The 21,519-nt window shown below is 44.2% G+C and overlaps 1 long non-coding RNA gene across 2 annotated transcripts in view; it reads left to right on the top strand.

The window, feature by feature from the left end:
- Positions 1 to 21,519, top strand: part of LOC123638289 — a 59,536-nt gene extending 38,017 nt beyond the window's left edge. The window contains exons 2-7 of one of the 2 annotated variants that reach the window (XR_006735292.1): positions 7,573 to 7,608; positions 8,632 to 8,713; positions 9,397 to 11,511; positions 13,389 to 13,556; positions 19,622 to 20,812; positions 20,938 to 21,519. This is a non-coding gene — a long non-coding RNA (uncharacterized LOC123638289). Of the gene's footprint in view, positions 1 to 7,572; positions 7,609 to 8,631; positions 8,714 to 9,396; positions 11,512 to 13,388; positions 13,557 to 19,621 lie in introns of both variants that reach the window. The other variant, XR_006735291.1, reaches the window with a different exon arrangement.

Here is a 21,519-nt window from a genome sequence, read left to right as displayed (position 1 = left end):
TTTGAGAACAAACAAGTTAATTTAAATCATAGTTTGATTTTATTTCACCCAATTCATGGACTCAAAGTAAAGCTTTTGGAGTTTCATTCTGTCAAAGATAGCGTTTGACGTTATTGCTATTTATAACTTCACTTAAAAACAATTTAACAATGAAGATAGTGGAGATACTAAAAATATAGATTTTGGAGAAGCTTAGCATCATGGGGAAAATGATGTTATTACTAAATTAAGAAATCTATGAAACAGAAATGTATTTGGAATTAGATGTAGTGCGTTCAGAGTTCATAATTGCATCCAAACAAGCTGTGATAGTCTACCAGCAAAATAGAAGCTATAGTTGACAGACATTATAAGTATTTTTATTTGCACACAGAGAAACTGAACTACAAAATATTTGTGATAGAGATGATGTAGAATTTTAAAAAAAGTGCCACAGCCTGGCTCTATGTGCTTTTTTTTTTTCTTTTCTGCATATTCTTGTATTTTAGAAATGTTTGAATCCTTGAAGGGCTATTTGCAAGTCAACCCAAGCGTACCAATAATACAACACGTATTGAGTTTTAATTTTTTTTGTTTAATAACTGAGTCCTCTAAATTTTGTTTGGTTTTTGTTCAAAATCGGTTGGTGCTTTTTAACCAAGTATTTAAGGGATGGTGAGCCAAAAAACTTCAGCTCTTGAAGCTTCTGGGAAAATGTAATTATTGAAAGCTAAACTTCTACCTGCAAAACCAAAGGACGAACTGAACAAATTAAATAATTTAAATTGGAGAGTAAATAATTATGCTTTGAAATATCTTGATTTATGGGAAGAATATTCTGATGGAGCACTCTTACATTTAATCAGATGCATTTATATTCTGCACTGGAATGGAATGAAACTGAGAAGGCCTCTGATTTTTCAGCATCTAAATTTGGCAAAAACATTTTTAAAAGTCCTTAAATAGAGACAACTTGTTTGAGGAGTTTTGTCTCGTTAAATATTTGTCAAAGAAATTTTCTCTGGAGACAAAATGATGGTCCTTGTGAAAAGATTTGGGTTAAAATACGAACACATTTCAATAAAAAATTAGAATTGAGGGTATATTCCATTTATTGGAATTAGTTTTTAGCTTATCAGGCACTTCAGTACCTATAGAAAGAGTATTTTCTTTATTAAAAATAACATGATCAGCTGAGAAGAGTCAGTTGGTGGTATCAATAATCCCAGATTTATAAACTATAAAATTTAACTGTGAAAAAGACTTCAGGCAATTTTATGAAAAAAATGAATATATACATTAAGATGCATTCTTCAGAAAAATACCAGTGACATGCTATTATAGATAGGTAGCTATGACTCCAGAACCGATTATAATAAATAATTATGAACCAAGAATAATATTCTGCTTATATTACTTTTAAATGTTCAGATAAATCAATCTACAAAATTTAAAAATTTTGCTTTAATGTACATTGATTGTTTTTCATTTTCAGAAATGACTTTACCTTTGAAGATAATTTTTGACTAGAACTATTTGATACAACTACCATTATATAGAACCAATTTCTCAATCTAGAAATGCATACTTAGAAAATATAATTTATTTTTCTCTAACTCTCAAATTATCTCTGTACGAATAATAAATTATATAGTCACAGAGTTAGAAAGGATTTCTATTTTGAGGATAGTGGTTTTTTTTTAATCCTGTTGACTCATTTATGGCTTTTGAGAATGACTCCCAGACCTCCATCCACTTCTAGAGTCCTGAATGCCAAGAACGGAAGACGCCTACTAATGAGTTGGAAATGTCTTAATTTGGAAATGGGTGAACTTGAGAATTGATGGTTTCACTCACTTTGTCCCCAGCTCACTTTGACTTAGCTCTCCCCTAATTGTAACAGGAACAGGGACTTCCATCTCTCACATAAGTAACTCTTCATTTGGTAAATAATCATTTAAAAATGTTTATTTTGATAATTATATTTGTATTAATGATGTACCTTTGACAAATCATTTTATTGCTATTTACATTACAATCTATGACTTTTTTCAGTGTGGAAGGAAAAGGTAATTCTTTCAGTGTCAGAGCATACCATGCCCAAAACATACCCACTAATGAGTTCATTAACAACCAAATAATTAGGTAACTGGTGTTTTAAATGCCTTATATCATGCAGAAATCCACAGTGGCTTGTGTTATAGGTGATCAAGGAATATAGTTGGTACCAAGAATGCATCCTTATTTTTCCCTTTGATGTAATAGAATATAGGCTCTTGCTATCCCCAGATTCGGTGGAATTTCAGAAACGGTTAAGAGTCAGATGACAAAGACCCCCTGTACTGAGTGACTTTTAAAATGCCAGGTACTGTTGTAGGCACTGTGTATTCAACAGTGAACACACTCAACACAGTCTAGGAGGAAAAGGACACTCCAGTAAGCATGGAATATAAAGTCTATCAGGGGAGTTGCATACAAAGAAAAATAAACCAAATGAGGGGGCCACTGACAATGGGAGAAGCTGTGCTTGACCGAGTCAGAGAGAGTCTCTTTGTTAAGGTGCAGAGACCGGGATGAAGTGAGAAAGGAAGCCATTGGGTACCTGGGGCAAGGGCAGGCCAGGTAAGGATGGAGACAGGAAGGGGCCTGGCTTGAGGAGCCTGAAGGGAGGGAGGAATGGAGGGTGGAGAGGTGGGGCGGGGAAGTCCTGGGGGGCCTTGTGGGCCAGAGTAAAGACTTTGGATTTTATACTGAGTGAGAGGGAGGAAGCCACTGAAAGTTTCGAGCAGAGGAATGACATAATATGACTTAAATAGCAAGGAGTCGTTCTGGCTACTGTATGGAGAAAATGTGTGTGTGTGTGTGTGTGTGTGTGTGTGTGTGTGTGTCTGAGATGGAGAACGGAAGGGTGACACGGGGGACCCACACAAAGGCTCCTGCAATAGCCCAGGCAACACATGATGGAGGCTTAGGCCCACCCCTGTGGGTCCCATGGGGTGGTAAGGAATAGTGCGTTCTGGACATATTCCGAGAGCAAAGCTGATCTGAGGTGTGATGAATCGGAGGTGGGAGAAGCTTGCAAGCTTTCCGCCTGGATATCAGGAAGAATGGAGTTGCCATTTCCTGAGCAGGGGGACAGGGGGAGAGGGGTAGGTCTGTATGGGGTGGAGTGGGGCATCAGGAATTTAGTTCCAGACTTGCTCCTTCGGCACTGCCTCTGAGACACGCAGGGCAACGTAGCAGTGGAGTTCTCACCTCTCTGCGCCAGGTGCTTCACCAGTGGATCCGAGCTGTCGCCATTACCCTGCAATAGATTGTGCGGGGAGGAAAAGAGTGTTAAAGTGCTTTGCCAGAGCTTGAGTAACCACTCGAATGTTACTGTCATGAATACCTTTGATTAATTTACATTTCCTGAGGAAATTCACACGAAAAGGAAATGCCGTGTGCTTTCGTGCAATAGAACATACAGAATCAGAGCCAGAAGTGATCTTTAATCTCTGCTAATTCAAACCCTCATTTTATAATGAGGAGACCCAGGGGTGGCTGGGGAGCCTCACGGCCAGTCTGGAGCCCCTGGAGCCTGCACTCTTGGCATTGCAGAGGACTTCCTGTGCAAAGCTGTATTTCCTACCTGCAAGGTCTCTATGTCGAGGCGTGTTTACTGAAAATTCAAGATGATCTGTTGTTTAGCAAGACTTCTCACGGGTCAGATGTTCAGACGGCAGGGATGGCCGTCCAGACCAGAGAAGGCTCTTTGAGTTAATGTTCACATGGCCTTGTGTGGAAGGGGGGACGAGTGTGGGAGAAGTGGGTTTTTTTTTTTTTTTTTTTGAGACAAAGTCTCACTCTGTTGCCCGGGCTAGAGTGCCGTGGCGTCAGTCTAGCTCACAGCAACCTCAAACTCCTGGGCTCAAGCGATCCTCCTGCCTCAGCCTCCAGAGTAGCTGGGACTACAGGCATGCGCCACCATCCCTGGCTAATTTTTTCTATATATTTTTAGTTGTCCAGCTAATTTCTTTCTATTTTTAGTAGAGACGGGGTCTTGCTTTTGCTCAGGCTGGTCTCGAACACCTGACCTCGAGCGATCCTCCCACCTCGGCCTCCCAGAGTGCTAGGATTACAGGCGTGAGCCACCACACCTGGCTGGAAGGAGTGGTTTGACGCCTCCTAACCACTGCTTGACCAGCCTCAGGAGTGGCAGCCTGGCTTGCTTGAGGGGGAAGATCGAAGCCGGCCAAGACTCTTTTCCTTTGGTAAAAATATCACAGGATTGCAGGGGCCCATTCAGCCAGAGGGAAAGGAGGACAAGGTGGATGTATTCACGGTAAAGTTCACGCCCCTGTGAACTGGAGTGTTTCTAGTACTGTCTGCGTTTTATTGTCACCTGTAAGGTTCCTTTTCTCCCCATCCCCTCTCCCCACCCACCTGCTTCCGGGTGGATGCGGCTCAGGTCTCTTCCATTCCTCTCCAGTTGGTGCTGAATACATCATTTATATTTGAGCCCTCTTGAAAGTCTGAAGTTTCTGCAGAGGGTGTTTGTGGCCAGCCTGGAAATCAGTCGGATCCTTTCCCATTAAGGCCTGCAGCAGCTGTGAGCGCCGGGAAGTTGAGGGCCGGGCGCATTCCCAGAGTGGGGACTTCTCATCAGCTGCAGAACTAAAGGAAACCACCTGCCTCTCCACTTCCCTGCAGGATCGTGCACTCAGCCGACCCCCTGAGGATGAAGAGAGGCTCTCACGGAAGCCCCACTCTGTGGTTTAGCCCAGAGCATCTTGGTGAGCAGGCTGGACCATGGTGCCTGATGCGAGGCAGATCCAGAGTGGCTGGGTGTCCCTCAGACGGGAGGTGGTGCAGCCAGGAGGAAAACACTCTGACACTGCAGCTTTCCTACCCAGTATCCTAACCCTTGCCCTTGGCAATGACTGCTCACTTTGTTCGTAGCAGAAATGCTGCACATCCTTAACGAGCTGATGAAACATAGAAACGGCTACTGAACGGCATTTCTAGGAAAGCTATTATTTTTCTGATAAAAAGGCAGAGTCAAGAGTCAAGAGTAGAAATTTTGATCATGAAGATGAACGTCTCATACTAAGGATGACAAAAACCGAAAGACACAAGGAGCTTGAGACTTGGTTGACATTGCAGATGTGCTGTGCCAGGGCTTCACTTGGACCTGTTGTTAGGTGAGACAAAAATCAACCCCATTTGACGAAGCCGCTGTGTTAGAGTGTTGTCACGTGCAGCTGAAAGCAGTCCTAACAGACGGCAGCCTTGTACCCCTTTGGCCGGAAGCTTGGCTCCGCCCCTGACCTGCAGTGTGGCCTTAGGAACAGCATGTAAACTCCTTGGAGCCTCAGTTTCCCCATTTCAAAAGTGAAGACAATCATACCTTCCCCACAGGGGTCCTAAGAGAATTACAGGGAACTCTGTAAGTGTTGAACACATCACGGAAGCACTTCTGTGGCCCTTGATAACCACCAGGTGTTGTCCATCTGCGGACGGGGAGGAGTACAGGCTGACGGGGCAGGTGAGGATGGGGGGTTTGGAGAGAGGGGAAGTTAACTCTTTGAAGTAATGAACAAGCCAAGAGATGGGCAATGTCAGAGGACGGATTAACCAGGTTCAGTCACCAGGAAGCAGAACTCCAATGTGTAAACCTGCCTGTGACAAAGGCCTTTCCAGCTAAGTTCTCCTTAGGTGTCCTTGCCAAGGCAGGAAACCAGGGTCTGGGCACGGGTGGGCTGGGTGTGCAGGTGCGAGCGTTGTCATGGCTGCAGCGGTGAGGAATGAGGGGCCTGGGGCCACAGGTGGGTCCTTACGCTCACATCATGAGGATGATGAAGGAAATAATGCCAATGTGTGTATTGGTCTGTTTTCTGTTGCTTATAACAGAATACCTGAAACTGGGGTATTTATAAAGAAAAGGGATTTATTTGTTATAGTTACAGAGGCTGAGAAGTCCCAGGTCGAGAGGCTGCATCTGGGGAGGGCCCTGTTGCTGGTGTCCGGGTTGCTACAGGGTCTCAAAGTGGCTCAGGGTGTGCTAACATGTTCGCTCAGGTCTCTCTTCCTCTTCTTATGAAGCCACCCTTATGTGATAACTCATTAATCCATTAATCCATGACTGGATTAATCCATTCATGAAAGCAGAACCCTCATGATGCAATCACCTTTTAAAGGCCCCACCTTTCAATATTGCTACATTGGAGATTAAGTTTCCAACACATGAACTTTGGGGGACACATTCAAGCCACAGTATTGTGTCTATGTGTGCCACACCAGGCTTTAGACAGTGGTAGGTCAGGGAGTGATCTTTTAAAAGTGGAAATCTAATTTTTTCTCTTGTTTACAAACCCTTCACTGTTCCTATTTATGTACCCAAGAGGATTGGAGAGTGACAGCTAAAAGGTGCAGGGTTTTTTTCGGGGGGCGGAGGGGGTGGAGAAAAATTCCAAAATGAATTGTGATGATGGGTGAAAAAAAGCTATTGAATTGTACACTTTACATGGGTGAAGGGTATAGTGATTGAATAATATCTCAACAAGGTTAAAAAAGAAAAAAGAAAAAAGGAAAAGAAAACAAATGCCTTGTTGCTTCCTCATTGCCAACAGGATAAAGGCTTTTCTGGAATGGGCTTCTGCCAGCCTCTCTAGTCTGATCATCTGCAGGTGTCTGTTTGCCCAGGTGCATCTTTATTTCCAGCCGCAGGGAACTGTGTGATTCTCCTGGCTGCATCAGGTGTCACGCCTCCGTGGCACGGTACTTGTTGTTCCCTCTTCTTCATCTAGCAGGATCCCGGCTCTGGTCCTGCAAGGTTAAGCTCTACTAACATTTCTGTGGTAGAGCCTTTCTTTCCTGACGTCGGTTGTGCCTCATGCTATTAATTCATGTAGCAGCCATTCTCCCCTGCTAGGCTACAGGCAACTTAAGGGCAGGGACCGTGTTATATTTGACTCTGTCCCCAGAGGGTGGCATTCCAAGGGCCATGGGGAGTGGAGGAAGGAATTACCCTGACAGGGAGTAGTCTTTATTGCTGACATTGTTTAGGATTGCCTTTGTATTGTGATAATAAAAAGTAGACTGATGTTTAGCTCATTTCATCAGTTTTTACATTTTCTTTAGCATAACCCCACTTGTTGCTTTGCACCTGAGGCTGACCCTCCCACTCTCCTTTCCTTGGGATGTATTTAGTGCAGTGCCTTTGTACATAGTTGCTATTTTATAAATGAGTCAGGCTGGCTGGATCCAGAGGGGCCAGGCAAAGGCTGGGAAGGAAACAGCCAGAACTGAGGAGCACTTAACAGACCATGCCGGAGAGAGAGCCTCAGGCCTTGCAGAGAAGCTGGGGACATGAGGAAGCTGGCAGATTTGATGGGGTGTTTACCAAGGTCTTGAAGAAGTCAGACAAACAGTTACACGGTGATGTCTTAGTCTGATGGGGCTGCTATAACAAATTATCACAGACTGGGTGGCTTAAACACCGCCACGGTTCTGGGGGTTGGGAAGTCCACGATCAAGGTGCTGGCAGATCTGGTGTCTGGTGAGGGCCCACTAACTGGTTTTCAGACAGATGTCTTCTCTCTGTCCTCACAGGGAGGAGAGCAAAGAGTGAGATCAAGCCCTCTTCTCGTAAGTAGCATTCATCCCATTACTGGGGGCTTCACCCCCATGACCTAATTACCTCCCAAAGGCCCCACCTCCTGAAGTCATCACATTGGGCATTAGGATTTCAACATATGAGCTTCTGGGGGACACATACATAGTCCATAGCAGATGGCTATTGCTATTTAAAATTTTCCCATGTGCCTTTCTCTTCAGCCACTTTCCCTGTAGATCTGTCCCTGTGTTTTCATTGGTTTTCCACACTGAGAACTTTGTCTCTCTCATCAGCTACAAAGGCTCATGTTTGCAATGATTCTATCTCTAGGGCCTCTAAGAAAAGCAACTAGCTTCACTTCTCATAACCCTTAATTACTGAGCACCTACTGCATTTCAGGTGCAGTGCTACACCAGGAACCTACTGTATGTCAGACATAGAACTAGGCACTCTAAATGTGTTCTCTCATTCCATCCATTAATGAAATCTGAGTATATTAGCTAGATTAAGTGACATTAGCTACTGTAACAAGCAACCCCAAAATCTTGGTGGGCTAACACAATGAGATTATATTTTCTTTGTATCACAGTCCCATATGGCTCATGTATGTGTGTGTATGATGGTGTGTGTGTAGGGCTGGGGGGACCCAGAATCCTTCCACCTAGTAGCTCCACTTCTGGAGGGCCTCCAAGTCCTCTGCTTGGTTTTTGTACCCAGCTGGCTAATGAGGAGGAGACAATACATGGGAGACTGTGGGAAAGGTTTCAGACGCCAGGCCTGGAAGTGGCTTTTAATTCTCCTGTCCATGTTCCAGTAGCCAGAGCTCATTCAGCTGGACACTTCAGGGGATACTGGGCATGGGGTTTAGCCTAGTTCCCTGAGAAAGAATGAACTGGGTTTGGTGAACACACAGATTGTCTCTGTCACAAAGAGATAGTTATGATTGTCACTGTTTCACAGATTGCTGGCTTTAGCTGTCTTCTGGCCAAACAATGAGCTATTCCCTGAGGGGGAGCTTGTTTTCTGCAGTTCTAAAACCCCTTCACTCTGCACAGGTTCAGACACATAGGAAGTACTCAACAGATCTCTTGCATTGGATTGGATTGGATTGGAGAAGCTAAACCCTGTTGCAGAGTGGTGAGTGATTATTAAATACACCCTCCCTTCTTTAATACTTTCTGGTTTTCCACTTTGGCTGGCAGCTCTTCCCTTCTGGGTCGGAAGGTTGACAGCTGGAATCCCTGGCTCTCACTCAAGGCTGAAGCTGCACAGTGAGACTCTTCCTGGCCAGGCGGGTCGCTCGAGGTCCTTTGGAATGTTCCTTCTCTGTAGTTTCTTCAGTGGGATAAGAAGAATCCAATGATGCAGAAATACAGGGGAAGAGTGTTGGAAGAGGAGAAAGGGGAATGATTTTGTTTAACCTGTTAGTTTCATGTTTCTCACTATGGATAAAGGATGATGCATATCCTAATGCAGAAAATTATCTACTTGGGATGAACCAATTGCTTTAGGGGCATATTTTCCCCGCCTTACACCAGGCCAGCTCAAGTCCAGGTTCACGTGTTGGTCTTGGAGGGCATTCCACCATCACCCCAGTGGCCCCCTTTGCCATATGCTGGATGTTATGTATGATCCTTTCGAGATACATCTTCCTCTTCCTCCTTGTCTGTCCTGTCATTGGGGAAAATAGCTCATGAAATTTTGTATTGTTCCTGACCCAAATGTTTGACTCATCAGTACCTAAATGGTTCTTTCATGGTTCTTTCCTTCTTGTTCTTAATTGTATTTCTTTCTTTTCTTTCTTTCTTTTTTTTTTTAAGCAACCTAATCAGTGACGATCTCTGTGGATATCTGAGAAGGACAGATACAAACAAAGGAGACACTGGCAAAGAGCTCCCGGAGTGGGGAAAAAAAGGCCCCAGAGAACAGAAATCATCCAAAACAAAGACTGGAGATACGGCTTAAAGAGCTTCATCATTATTAATTTAGGAAGCTTAAAGAGGGCTGGCAACAAGAAAAGGGCAGTAAAAAAATCCTAATGATAAGCCCGCCAAGCACGTGTAGGTTGTCAGAGGCCCTGCAAGCAAGAGCGTTGCTGGCTGGCCCTTCACTTCCTTTGTTCTTCCACTGGGGCCAGGCGGCGTGCCTCATGCAGGAGCCGGGCCCCAGGAGGGAGGCGGTGCGGTGCAGCCCACAGGGCCCTGGCCTGGCCCCGTGGGCTGTTGGCAGAGCTCCGAGAAGGCGCCGCAGTGCCGGGCAGTCTAGTGGGCATCTCTACTCAAATATGGAAACTATTTAACAACAGGCTTGGCAGTGGCATTGACCAATCAGAATGGAACCCACCTACCGTGCTGAGTCAGGGTGCTGGCAGGTGCCTACTGTGCCAGCCTTTGCCCATTTAGTAAAGTTGCTGAGTTGTGGGGGTCATCTGGAGATTTTAGGAGAGAGGTGAGGGCAGCTTGGGGAGCAGGTGGGTGGGAGAAAGGCTTGGGGAGTGAGTTTTTGTTAACCAGTATGCAGCGTATTTCAATATTTTAACAACTAATCCAGCTGTCCCAGTGCAGACCAGCTGAATTTCTGCCTTGGGATCATCCCTGTAATTTGCACTGCTATAGGGACTGAGCTATAAAATAGAATTGGATCTCCTTGGTGGAACCATTCATCAGTTCTATTGGAGAAAGTTAATCAGACACCATAGCTGACAGTTCTCAAGAGTGGGTGCTTCAAGGAACACCAAGGCTAGTCACTCTTGACTGCTCCGATTTTCTTAAATGTGCATTTCCTCCTCCCTCCACGGAGCCCCCTTTGGTTCCTTTCTCTTTCTCAGGGCTCTTGCTCTCCAGTCCTCATGCCCGTCCCATGTATTTTAATCAAAAGTGAGGAGAAGGCAGCTCGTGGGTTGTCATGAGGTTGAGAGGATGTGAGATGACCACCGTGCTGTTTTCATCTCCCTAAGACAGCATTCTGGCGTTCCGCAGTGCCAGCCGGTTAGAGGATGTCACTGAGAAATGCGAATAGCCCAACTCCGGCATTATCACCTCCTTCCAGTTTCCTGAGCACAGAACACCAGAACTGGGGCTTGCTAATCTGATTTCATCACTTGGGCAGTGGCGGTTTTATTGCAGGAGGCTGCCAATTCCAGGCCTATTTTTTTTTTTTTGGAGGGAGGGGAAGTGTTTGCAGATAGCAGGTGTGTTTCTGCCTGTATATTACAATCTAATAGGTAACCCATCTTGTTCCCAAAAGGGTTTAAGGCTCTTCTCAATCTGAAGTGTTTCAGCTTCAACCCAAGATAGCTAGCTCTGATGTATTAAACTTTTTAAGAAAGGAGAAATTAAAAATAACAATTCCCTATGTAATAGAATTCTTGACTTCTGACTGTTCAAAATAATTCAAGCTCCCTACATGTATAATAAGGGAAGAGATTCCTTTATTGGAGCAGAGTGGGTTCAGAATTGCCTCACAACGTTTTTCACATTTTACCTCAAAATTTCCTGATACCAGAGGACCAGGACTCTGCATCCCAGGGGTTTAAGGGCAAGTTCAGAGGGGCCTGCAGCAAGCAGAAACTTCTCCAAACTTACATATTTTAAATTTCAATGGTAAATCTTGCATGCTGTTCCATAATTGATTTATTTTTAATATAAAATTATGTATCTGATTTTTAATTTCAAGGAAGATCCCTCCTTCACATTCTATATCTTTGGTAAAGTTGACCCTCCTTATGGGTCTTGTGATGCACCTGGTACTCTCCTCCCCAAAGGCCCTGCCCACAGGCCCTGGTTTCCTGTAGGAAATGCCAGCTCACACCCACCAGTGCCTGTAACCCAGCAAAGGAAAAGGACCTGGGAGAGTCTTGGCCTTGGGGAGACCAGAGGCCCAAGGGGCCCAGACCACCTCTGGCATTTCCATGTCTTCGTGGTTCCCAAGATCTGGTATGTTTTGTCATTTTATCTTCATTATTGGGCTTTCGAGACATTCTGTTCCATTCCCAGGCTTGTGGATTAAGAGAGAGAATCTGGAGACGGGGGTGGGTGTATATTGCCAGCTTTCAAAATTTTCCATTTGCTTTAAGTTGGAGTTGGAGTAAAACCACTCTCCTGAGTCTCAGTTTTTCTGTGTGTAAAATATAGCTCAGGAAATTCTGTCCTTAGAGAGAAATCTAATATTATGAGGGCTATATATGTCTTAAAATGCATGAGTCCCCCTAGAACCCAAATGGTGACCACTAAATACCACTGAAAGGAACCAAAGCTCCTTGCAGAAGGGGCCGATTCCAGTCTAGAGCAGTAAATATTTAAGATAAGCCAGGAGAATCTTGTCATTCCAAAATGCAGGCAAACTTTTAAAGCACACGAGCGTGTGTCAAAAAGACTCAGGAACCAACCTGAATAAGCTTGTACTGTCCACGGACGGGACGATTCAGGCATCAGTGAGATAATTACTGCAGTGGTTGGAACATACCCATCTGATGCCTTTATACCCATCAGTTCCTGAATGATTCTTAAAAGAAAAAATCTCATTGGTCACCTGTGAAGGAATTGAGAAAACTGCCTTATTATTTTGAAAACTGGTAAAAGAAAGAATGATGCATTTATTTACATTTACTATATGAATTCTACCTCAGGGAAACCAAGTAGTTGATTAAGAAGTTTTTCTTTGTACTAGTATTCCAGCTAATAAACAAAAAAAATGAAGGACGGAATTAGAATATAACATTTTGAAACCTCAAATGAATAAATGGATCCAGCCCTAGGCTTTTCAGCTTTGCACTACTGACATTCGGGGCTGGGTCATTCTTTGTGGCGGGGGCTGTCCTGTGCTTTGCAGGACACTTAGCAGCATCCCTGGCCTCTACTTGCTGGATTCATGGGCATCCCTTTCCCCAGCTGTGACAACCAGACCAGACATTGCCAAATGTTCCCTGGAAGGGCAAAGTCACCCTGGGTGAGACCACAGCTGTAGGTGATCATCACCAACGGCTGATGACATCACAGAAGAAGGACAATGACTTTACGTATCTGCTGATGTAAGCATATACTACCACCTTTGAAGATTTTGCCAAACAAAACAAAACAAAACAAAACAAAGAAGCCTTCAAAACACAAACTAATCTAAACTAAGACTCTATATCTAACTTCCATTCTACAGGACAAGAAATATGAGGCACACACATGCACACACACACACAAAACTAACCAGCTTTGCAGGAATGCATTCAGCAAAATCCAGACCGTGTCATGTGGCTTATTCAACAGAAATGGCAAGCAATAAGCAATGCTGGGTTTACCTATAAATCAAGAGTATCATAACAAGGGGCATGTGAACCAATTGTACTGGGGGGCCCTTATTTGGATCCCAATTTAAACAAACTGTCAAAAAATGGTAAGATTCATGAGGAAAGGTAAATTTTGACCATATATTTTATGATACTGAGAAATTATCATTGTTTCTTTTAGATGTGAGTATGGTATTGTGGCTATGTGTTTAAAAAGTCCTTATTCTTTTAGAGACATGGCTGAGTAAATATAGATGAAATAATACAATGTTTGGGATGTGCTTTAACGTAATCGAGAAAGGGGGTGGGTAGATGAAGTAAGATTGGTGATGTACTGATAATTATTGAAGGTGGGTGATAGGTGTAGCTGGGTCACTGTTCTAATATCTACTTTTCGTGTTATTGTATTATTTTTTCTTTCTAATTTGGTTTTGAGGTCTCTCTGGAGAGTGGCTATAAAATTTACCCCTGCCTTGATGGGGCTCCAGGGACTTGGTTGTAGATGTTTATGATGTGCCTTTTTTATCTTGGCAGATGACCTACTGCCTACGAGTCTGACCTGTGACCAAGTGCCCCCATCACAGGAAACTTGTTTATGCTGGTGGATACCCTTGTGGCTCTTGTCCAACCTGTGTCCGGTTTATTCCTACCAAGATAGCCACTCTCTGGGAGGGCACTGACTGGGAAAGAAGTCAGGGCCAGGTGAGACACAGAGGAGGCAGCACCACAAGACACATGAAATAGCAGAAGCGGTTTATTACTCACAGATCCTGGAGAGAACAGGGCAGCACAGCAGGGCCAACGGGAAGTGGGGAGCTGTCTGGGACATACATGCTCAACCAGCAGGTGGGGAATGAGAGGGAGAGAGAGGGAGAGAGAGAGATAGGTCCTGTGGGCCAAATTCTTTGTTGCGGTCTAGGGCATTAGCCAAGCAGGTTTCCCTCGGGGAGTTCTAATTGGTGTGTTTGGAGGAAGCAGATGTCAGTCCCATGGGGTCTGGCTGTGACTGGGAGGTGGTCATCAAGTCATATCTGCACAGTTTACGCTGGGTGTGGGGATCAGTGGGACTAGTCATGTAGGCTGTGTCTACATGTCCCCCAGGGACATGGTCAGCAGGAGGCAGTCCTGTAAGCCAGATATCTGGATCGACCACGCTGAGGAGCTGGGAGGAGGCAGAGAACTGGAAACTGCCAAGGGTGAGGAAGCCCTGCTTCTGGTATGAGAAAGTCCGACGTGTATTTAAAATGGATGCTGAGGCAACATAAAGTTATAAGAATTCATTGCACATGGTTGACTATTTTCATAATTAAAAGTTAAAAAACTGTGTGTACCCTTAGAGAAAGTCCCAGCACTAAGAGAAGGTTACATTTAGTCCTTCCCGTCAGTCCCCCCACCCCACCCCTCAACCCCGGCCCGTGAGCTCTGTTTTCCTCCCCGGAGCCCGTCTGCAAGTGGGTGCTCAGGAGCTAGAGCGGAGATGTGCAGAAGGGCCAGGCCCTGTCCTTGTGTTAATTAGCTATTAATCGTCATAAGTAATGGATTAACTGATTCATGATTTTCATAAATTTATTGGCTCTCCAGTTAATGAAGATCCTAATGCAGTACCTTTTGGCATATATCATTCCTTTGCGGGACTAGCTTGTCCTTCTCAGCCAGACTGCCGAGCTTGGCTGTGCAAGGAATGACAGCTGCTCACGTTTTGGGCTTGAGGAAATCGGTGTGTCCTGTACAGAAGGTGGAGGGAGTGGGGTGACCCCAGGAAACAGGCTGGAAAGGGTAGAGATGTCCCCGTGAATTAATGATGCATGTGGACTTCCAGCAGGCACACAGGCACCGTGAGCCCTGCCGTTGTCTGTCTGCATCTGTGCATCAGGATGATAGTTTGAAGGGTTAACCTACGTCCTCTTCCTCCCTCCCTGCGTCTCATCCTCTCCTTTTGCCCTCCCCTCCCTTCCCAAAGGCAGCCAGGCCATCTAATGCTTGTTGCCTCTGGGGACAGATGCAGTAGGATGGAAAGCAAATAGCTTGGGAGCCTTTTGCTGACTTACACGTGTTTCAAAAGACTGTGCCCTTAGGGAGAGATGTCAGAAGATGAGACTGGCTCCCTATGCCCATCCTTACTCTCAAATCTAGATGAGGTTTCCCTGGGGTTAAGAAAGGAGGAAAGACAGTGGGTCGGGGATGATCCTGCAGAGAGAGGGGCCCACATCCTATTTCCAGGGGCTGCAGAGCAAGACCAGGTTGCTGGAGCTTCAGCAGACTTCGCAGACGTCCATGCCCCAGCGTGGCACAGGCCAGACCAGGGTGATCCTCTCGCTCTTTGCATATCTGTGTCCAGACTAGTCGGGAGAGCCAGTGCACTGGGAAGTCAGACAGAGGAGCGTGATGTCTCAGGGGACCTCTGGGCCAGTGATGCTTCAGCAGACACCTGCACAGGCAGATGGCATTTGAAACAGGGGTTGGGGGGCAGCCCCTTTTACAAGACTGGCTTCAAGTAACTACTCCACTCCAGGAAAATGGACCTGCAGAATTGACCCAGATAAAATTTCGGCGGGGCTGCACTAGGCCTTTGGGGGATGAGGTTGCCGGCCACTACAGCAAAAACACCCCAGCCTAAGAGAGCAACGGCAGGTAGTTGTACATGGTCTCATATACAGATTAGAACTATACCTATGTAAAACTTTATGGTTCTTTTTCTAAATAAAAGAGCAAAAATACATCCTTCAGCCTCCACATGAACTCAGAAAATCAGAAAAATATGGAATAACACAAGAAAATGAAATTCACCTGTAAGATTATCAACTAGAGGTAGTACTATTAACAATGTAGGACATTATCATTTTAGTCTTTTTATGCATATATTGTATGTATGAAAAAATTGAGATTATATTGTATATATCTCTTGTATTAATATCTTGCTTTATTCACTTAAAATAAATGGTGAACATTTTCCCATGTTATTACATATACTTCTACAATACACTTTTTAAATTAGTTAATATCTTGTACTGGTCTTCTAGGTTGTCTCAATTTTTATTATATGTACATTATATTTTCATTATAAATAGCTCTTCTACATAAATAACTTTGCACATCTCTGTTTCTTTAAACCATTAGATACAGTCTTGCCCTATATAACAACACTTCAGTCAATGCCCAGCTGCATATACAATGGTGGTCCCATGAGGTTATAATATTGTATTTTTACTATTCCTTTTCTATGTTTAGATATGTTTAGATGTGCAAATATTTACCATTGTGTTAAAACTGCCTACGATATTCAGTACAGTAACATGCTGTACGGATTTGTAGTCCAGGAGCAATAGGCCATACCATATAGCCTAGGTGTGTCGTAGGCTACACCATCTAGGTTTGTGTAAGTGCACACTCTATGATGCTCACACCATGCCAAAGTTGCCTAATGATGCACTTCTCAGAATGCGTCCCTGTCGTTAAGCAATGCATGACTGTATTTTTGAAAGAGTTTTTTTTATCTTTGTTATTTTCTGTTGTTTTCTATTTACAATTCTCATAACCTCGTCAACACACAAATGTTGGTCCCCATCACTCTGTAGTAATGGAAGAGGCTGTGATTGGCCTCCATGGTGCAAAATCCAGTGGTCTCTTTTTTGTAGTAAGTGATGATCTGGCTCTCTCCATGAAATCCCTGCCCCCTTGCCCTCAGTGACTCTATGCTCACTTAATTTTCCTCATTCTCCCATGACTCCTCTTTTGCAGCATCCTTGGTTGGCCTCTTTCCTCAAGTTCTCTTCCAACTGGCACAACCGACGTTCTGCCATCACCCCTCTTATTCTTCCCTCCTTCCCCAAAAAGTGTCTCCTATGTCTAATGTGCAGATGACTATCAGGCACTCTGTGCCCTTTCAGTAGCTGAAGGACTTGTCCATTGCTCATTCCAAGGACAGCTCTGATCCAGTGTAACCTTGTACAAACCAGAGACTCAAGTGGTCCCGTTTCTAAAGAAATGCTGAATTTAGGGAAATTGTCTAGACTCCAAAGGAACTTAAAAATAACTCAAATCCTTTATTCGCGTTTCAAAGACCATTAAAAATGGAACCCAAGTACAGAGTTCACAGCAAATTATTCCTTTCCTACTTGATTCTCCAACCCAATGCCACCCCCCAAATTATTCAGAGGATCTTACTGTCCAAATCCTAGAAAACTCTCCCACCCCTCCCTATCATTCCTTGCTCTGACAGTTCTCTCCTGCTGGCTGCAGGACTGTGTTTCTCCTGCACTGCCAGCTGTCCTCCCTGAAGGCTGAACTCCCAACAGAAGTCTGCTCATGTTCATGGTAGCAGCACCTTGAGAAGTGGAGAAGACAAGAACAAAGGGGAGGGGGGCAGGACAGATGACAAGCTCTGCTTTTTAGTGTGCACAATCTTCCCCACCACTCACATTTTTTTCCTATTCCTGAATTCTCCGTCTCCCTTAATGACACAATGTCCAAGTCAGAAACCCTAGACTCTCTTCTTTCTTTCAAGGCTATATCCTGTGGGCCATCAACTTTTCTAGATCCTATTACAGAAATGTCTCTTCCCTTTTCTTTATTGCCGCTATTAAAGCCTTGGTTCAAATCTTCCTCAAATCTTGGCTGAGTTATTTCAGAGTCTATTATTTGATCTCTCTGACACCCATCTCTCTCTGTCCTCTAATCTTCCATCTACTCTGCTGCTGCTGAGAAGCAGATCTGGTCCCCTCACTCTACTGCTTGGCAATCGCTCTCGGCTCCCCATCACATGCACGGGGTTGAAATTCTTTTCATCCGCAGTCACAGCCCTTCATATTGTCTTTCCTTCAGGCAATCTCTCTCATCACTCTCCTCCACGACACTCTAGCTCTATCACATTGTCTATTCACTGTTCTCCAATCTTCCCTTCACTTTCATACTTCAACTTTCTGTGCATGATGTTTGTCGTTCCCGGAACAACACTCTCCCACCCTCCTCTAGCTGGGCAACTCCTACGGATTCTTCAAGGTCCAGCCTCACTGCTTCCTCCTTTATGAAAACTGCCTCCATGCTATTTCCCAGCCCCAGCCTTCAAGCATGCATCAATAACACTTTCCACTTTGCTCTCAGGAATCTGTTCCTGCCTTTATGATGTCACCTATCACTCTGTTTATCTTTTCTTCTACATTATAAGCTCAAGAATTGGGGCGTTACTCCTTTTGGAAAAATCTCCAATACCCAATTCACAGAAGTTGATGCATAAATGATGCCTTATCCACATGCAAACAAATCAGTGTTTGTTCACCTTCTGCGCGCCTCTTCATCATGTTAGCGTGTGAAGCCTGATTTGCTTATAAGGACTGATGGTGGAAAATTTCACTCTAAATAATAGCTAGGCTGTCTGAGTGAGGCCACAGATGAAATTTATCGGTGTAAAAAGATTCAGTCGGGTCAATGCTACTGTGCAACGGATATTCACTCAGCTGTAAACAACACTGCTATGTGTGAAAATAGAGACTTCCAGAGCAGATGTATTTCAGTAGTACTATCCACTTTGCAAAAGAAATCACCTTTGCATCTGCTCCTCCTCCCTACTCAGTACCATGACCTATAAGACACAAGGGAATAGCCATTACCAAGTCCTGCGGACTTTTTTCTCCTAAAATCTCTCTAAGTTGACTGTTTTCCTCCGTCTCCCCTGCTTATGTTCTGGCTCAGGCCATTTCCATCTCTTCTAGATTATTGCAACCTCTCTGACTAACTTCAGGCTGCAACTTCCATGACACTTTCTCTTTAGCTTTTTCTACCCTCCCAGACTGGGTTCGGTGATTTGCTTATATGTTCCTATACATTATACTATAACTGCCTTTGAACTTTTCTGTTTCCCTTATCACACTGCAAGTTTCATAGCATCCTGAGCTCATTTCTCTCTTTGTTTCCATTGCCTGCACATAATAAGTACTCAGTAAATATTTACTGCATGAGGGAATTACAAAAGTATGTATCAAAATATTTTGAACACACATTTTTTGCATCATATATACTGATTGGAGCAAGGCACATTTATATTTCAATGTGAAAAGTCAGGCTACTTAGTGAATTAATTTTAATTGGATTAGGAAGTCAGTCTTTTACTTCCACCTTTGTCTTTGACTTTTCAATACAGATTAACATTTGCCTAACCCACCGTGTGTTGAGTGCTGTGTCGCAGGCATGAGGCTAAATACTCACACACCCACTTTCTCTCTTTCCCATAGTTTTTCATTTGTTAATTGGAGATAGTAATTACATCTGCTAGCAAATCATGCTGTAAAGAGTGGATTTGATCTTGACAGAATGTGTGTGCTCCCCTAAGCACCTGAGTTATTATTAGGATGTTATTCGTCCCCTGGGAAGACCAGGCCAGGTATTGCAAATGGTTTTGAAGTCCCTTAATCGAAACACATCTATCTACACATCCATTCACAGTTCTCAGAAGAAATCCTCAAATTTCACATTTTTAAAGAAATAAGGACAAATGTCATATTTATAAACACCTTTCCAGGTCATTCCCAATAGTGTATCTCTTCCTTTCTACCCAGGAGGGTGACTTCCTGCGATTTGATTTTGCTTTCTAATTGAACAAGAGGAATTTTTATGAAATTCTGAGGGAGATGAAGTGGCTTCTTGAAATTAAAAGCCAATTAGGAAAGAAAAAGACTCTATGAAAAATAGGATGGGAGACAAAATAGATTTTTTTCAAATGATATTTTCATGCAGGAAAGTGACAACCAAGTATTGATTCTTCTCTCGTTTAGTTGTAGATGAAATCTTCTGGATTCTTGTACCCACCAGGACAGAGGGATGGTCTGAGATCCGGGACACCAAGCTGTTCAGTCTCTGCTTGCCTGGCAGCAGCAGCAAGGTAGCCTCCTGGGAGAGGGATCTGTGGCCCCAGGAAACTAAGACATTGAATTGGATCGTCCACGATGGCTTAGGTGAGCTGCTGAGAGATTGCAGATGGAAATCACATAAAACAAATTGGAACAAGTTGCTGTTCTGTCCTGATTATGTGAGTGAGAAGGACTTGTCACAGAAGACATGAATTGAGTGAGATCTTAAAAGATTGCTCACAGGGCAGAGAAAGAGGAGGAAGGAGCTGGAGTCACATGGGCACAGGGAGGAAAGGACGAGCCTGCGTCATGTGATGAGAGAGGTCTGGAGGTGAGACCCTCAGGAATGTGAAAGAGGATGGGGAAGCCCCACCTAGGAGTGAGATGGTTGCCTCTGACTCCTCTGACCTCAGAAGACCTTGGCAGCCTAAAGGTCATTCCCTGCGGTGATAAGATACTGTATTAATAGAAGACTGTAAAGCAATGGGAGAGGGGGCCAGGTCAAGTTCACCTTCTCCTTTTGATCAGCTTATTTGGTTGAAGCCAGAGCATACAGGGTGTGGACCCTAGAGATTCTGGGGAGGTCTGAAATGACTGTGCAATGGAGAAAGAAGAAGGAATTTTTGCGGGAGCCGGTGTTGTGGTTTGAGTTGTGTCCCACCACAACCTGAATGTTGAAGTCCTAACCCCTAATACCCCAGAATGTGACCTTATTTGGAGATAGGCTCTTAACAGAGGCAATCAGTTAAAGTGATGTCATGAGTGTGGTCCCCAGCCCAATATGTCCAGTGCCCTTACAAGAAGGGGAAATTTGTACAGGAAGAAACGCACCCGAGGAGAACACAATGTAAATATGAAGACAAGCATCTGCAAGCTAAGGAGAGAGGCCCGGAACACATCCTTCCCTCACAGCCCTCAGGAGGAAGCAACCTGCCAACACCTTGATCTTGGACTTCTGGCTTCCAGAACTGTGGACAACAAATTTCTGTTGTTTAAGACACCCAGTCTATGACACTTTGCTATCAAAATGCAATTGGCTAGTGCTGCTGGCCTCCTGCTTCCATCAGCACAGGGAGGATTAAGAAGACAAAGGTCTAGAGATTCTACAAAGCAAAGGTGAGTTTCTTCTGGTGTGACACCAGGAAACTCCAGTGGTGTTTACATAAATGAAACAAGTGCTCATACTTCAGCTGATTCAATGATTTCTGTCCTCTTAACAAGCGGTGTTCATTGGCCCACAGTAATTGTGCATCTGCTGCATGATCAGTTGCAAACTGGCCACGCATCCTAGTAGGAATGCACCATGGCTGATTCTGTGCCTGTCTGCCGAAAAACACCAGTGAGCTGGGCTGAGATGCAGCGAGTGAGAGCTGGCCTGAAAATCTTCACTGAGGTTCCCATAAATCCTTCTGAGCCTGGTCTCCCCAGCCCAGCCACAGTCACTTCTGATTGTGAGTATTAGGATGAAGGATCCAAAGCTTGGGCCAAAAAGGCTGTCTAAGACATGCTTTCTCTTTCCAGGGTGAATGGAGACTCTTCATTGGATTTTCATTCATTCAAAGAGAACAAATTGTTAGGAAGAGCGCAAACATTGGTATTTCCTTTCTTTGTACCTGGTTCTTTAAAAGTAGATTTTTCTTTCTCTCCTTTTCCTTTCCTCCAAAAAATGGGGAAAATATAAATGCTAATTAGGATGCAATTATCCTAATGGATCAGTTTACTGGATATGCCAAATAGATGCTCACCGTAACAGTGACCTGGCAACAACATAATACACTATTTGTAGGAGAAATATTAGAGAGGGCAAGAGAGGCGGGCCAACA

This window comes from Lemur catta, chromosome 5 (assembly GCF_020740605.2).
Source record: "Lemur catta isolate mLemCat1 chromosome 5, mLemCat1.pri, whole genome shotgun sequence".
NCBI lineage: Eukaryota > Metazoa > Chordata > Mammalia > Primates > Lemuridae > Lemur > Lemur catta.
Note: the sequence above shows the minus strand (reverse complement) of the source record. Positions and strands in the feature narration are given on the sequence as shown.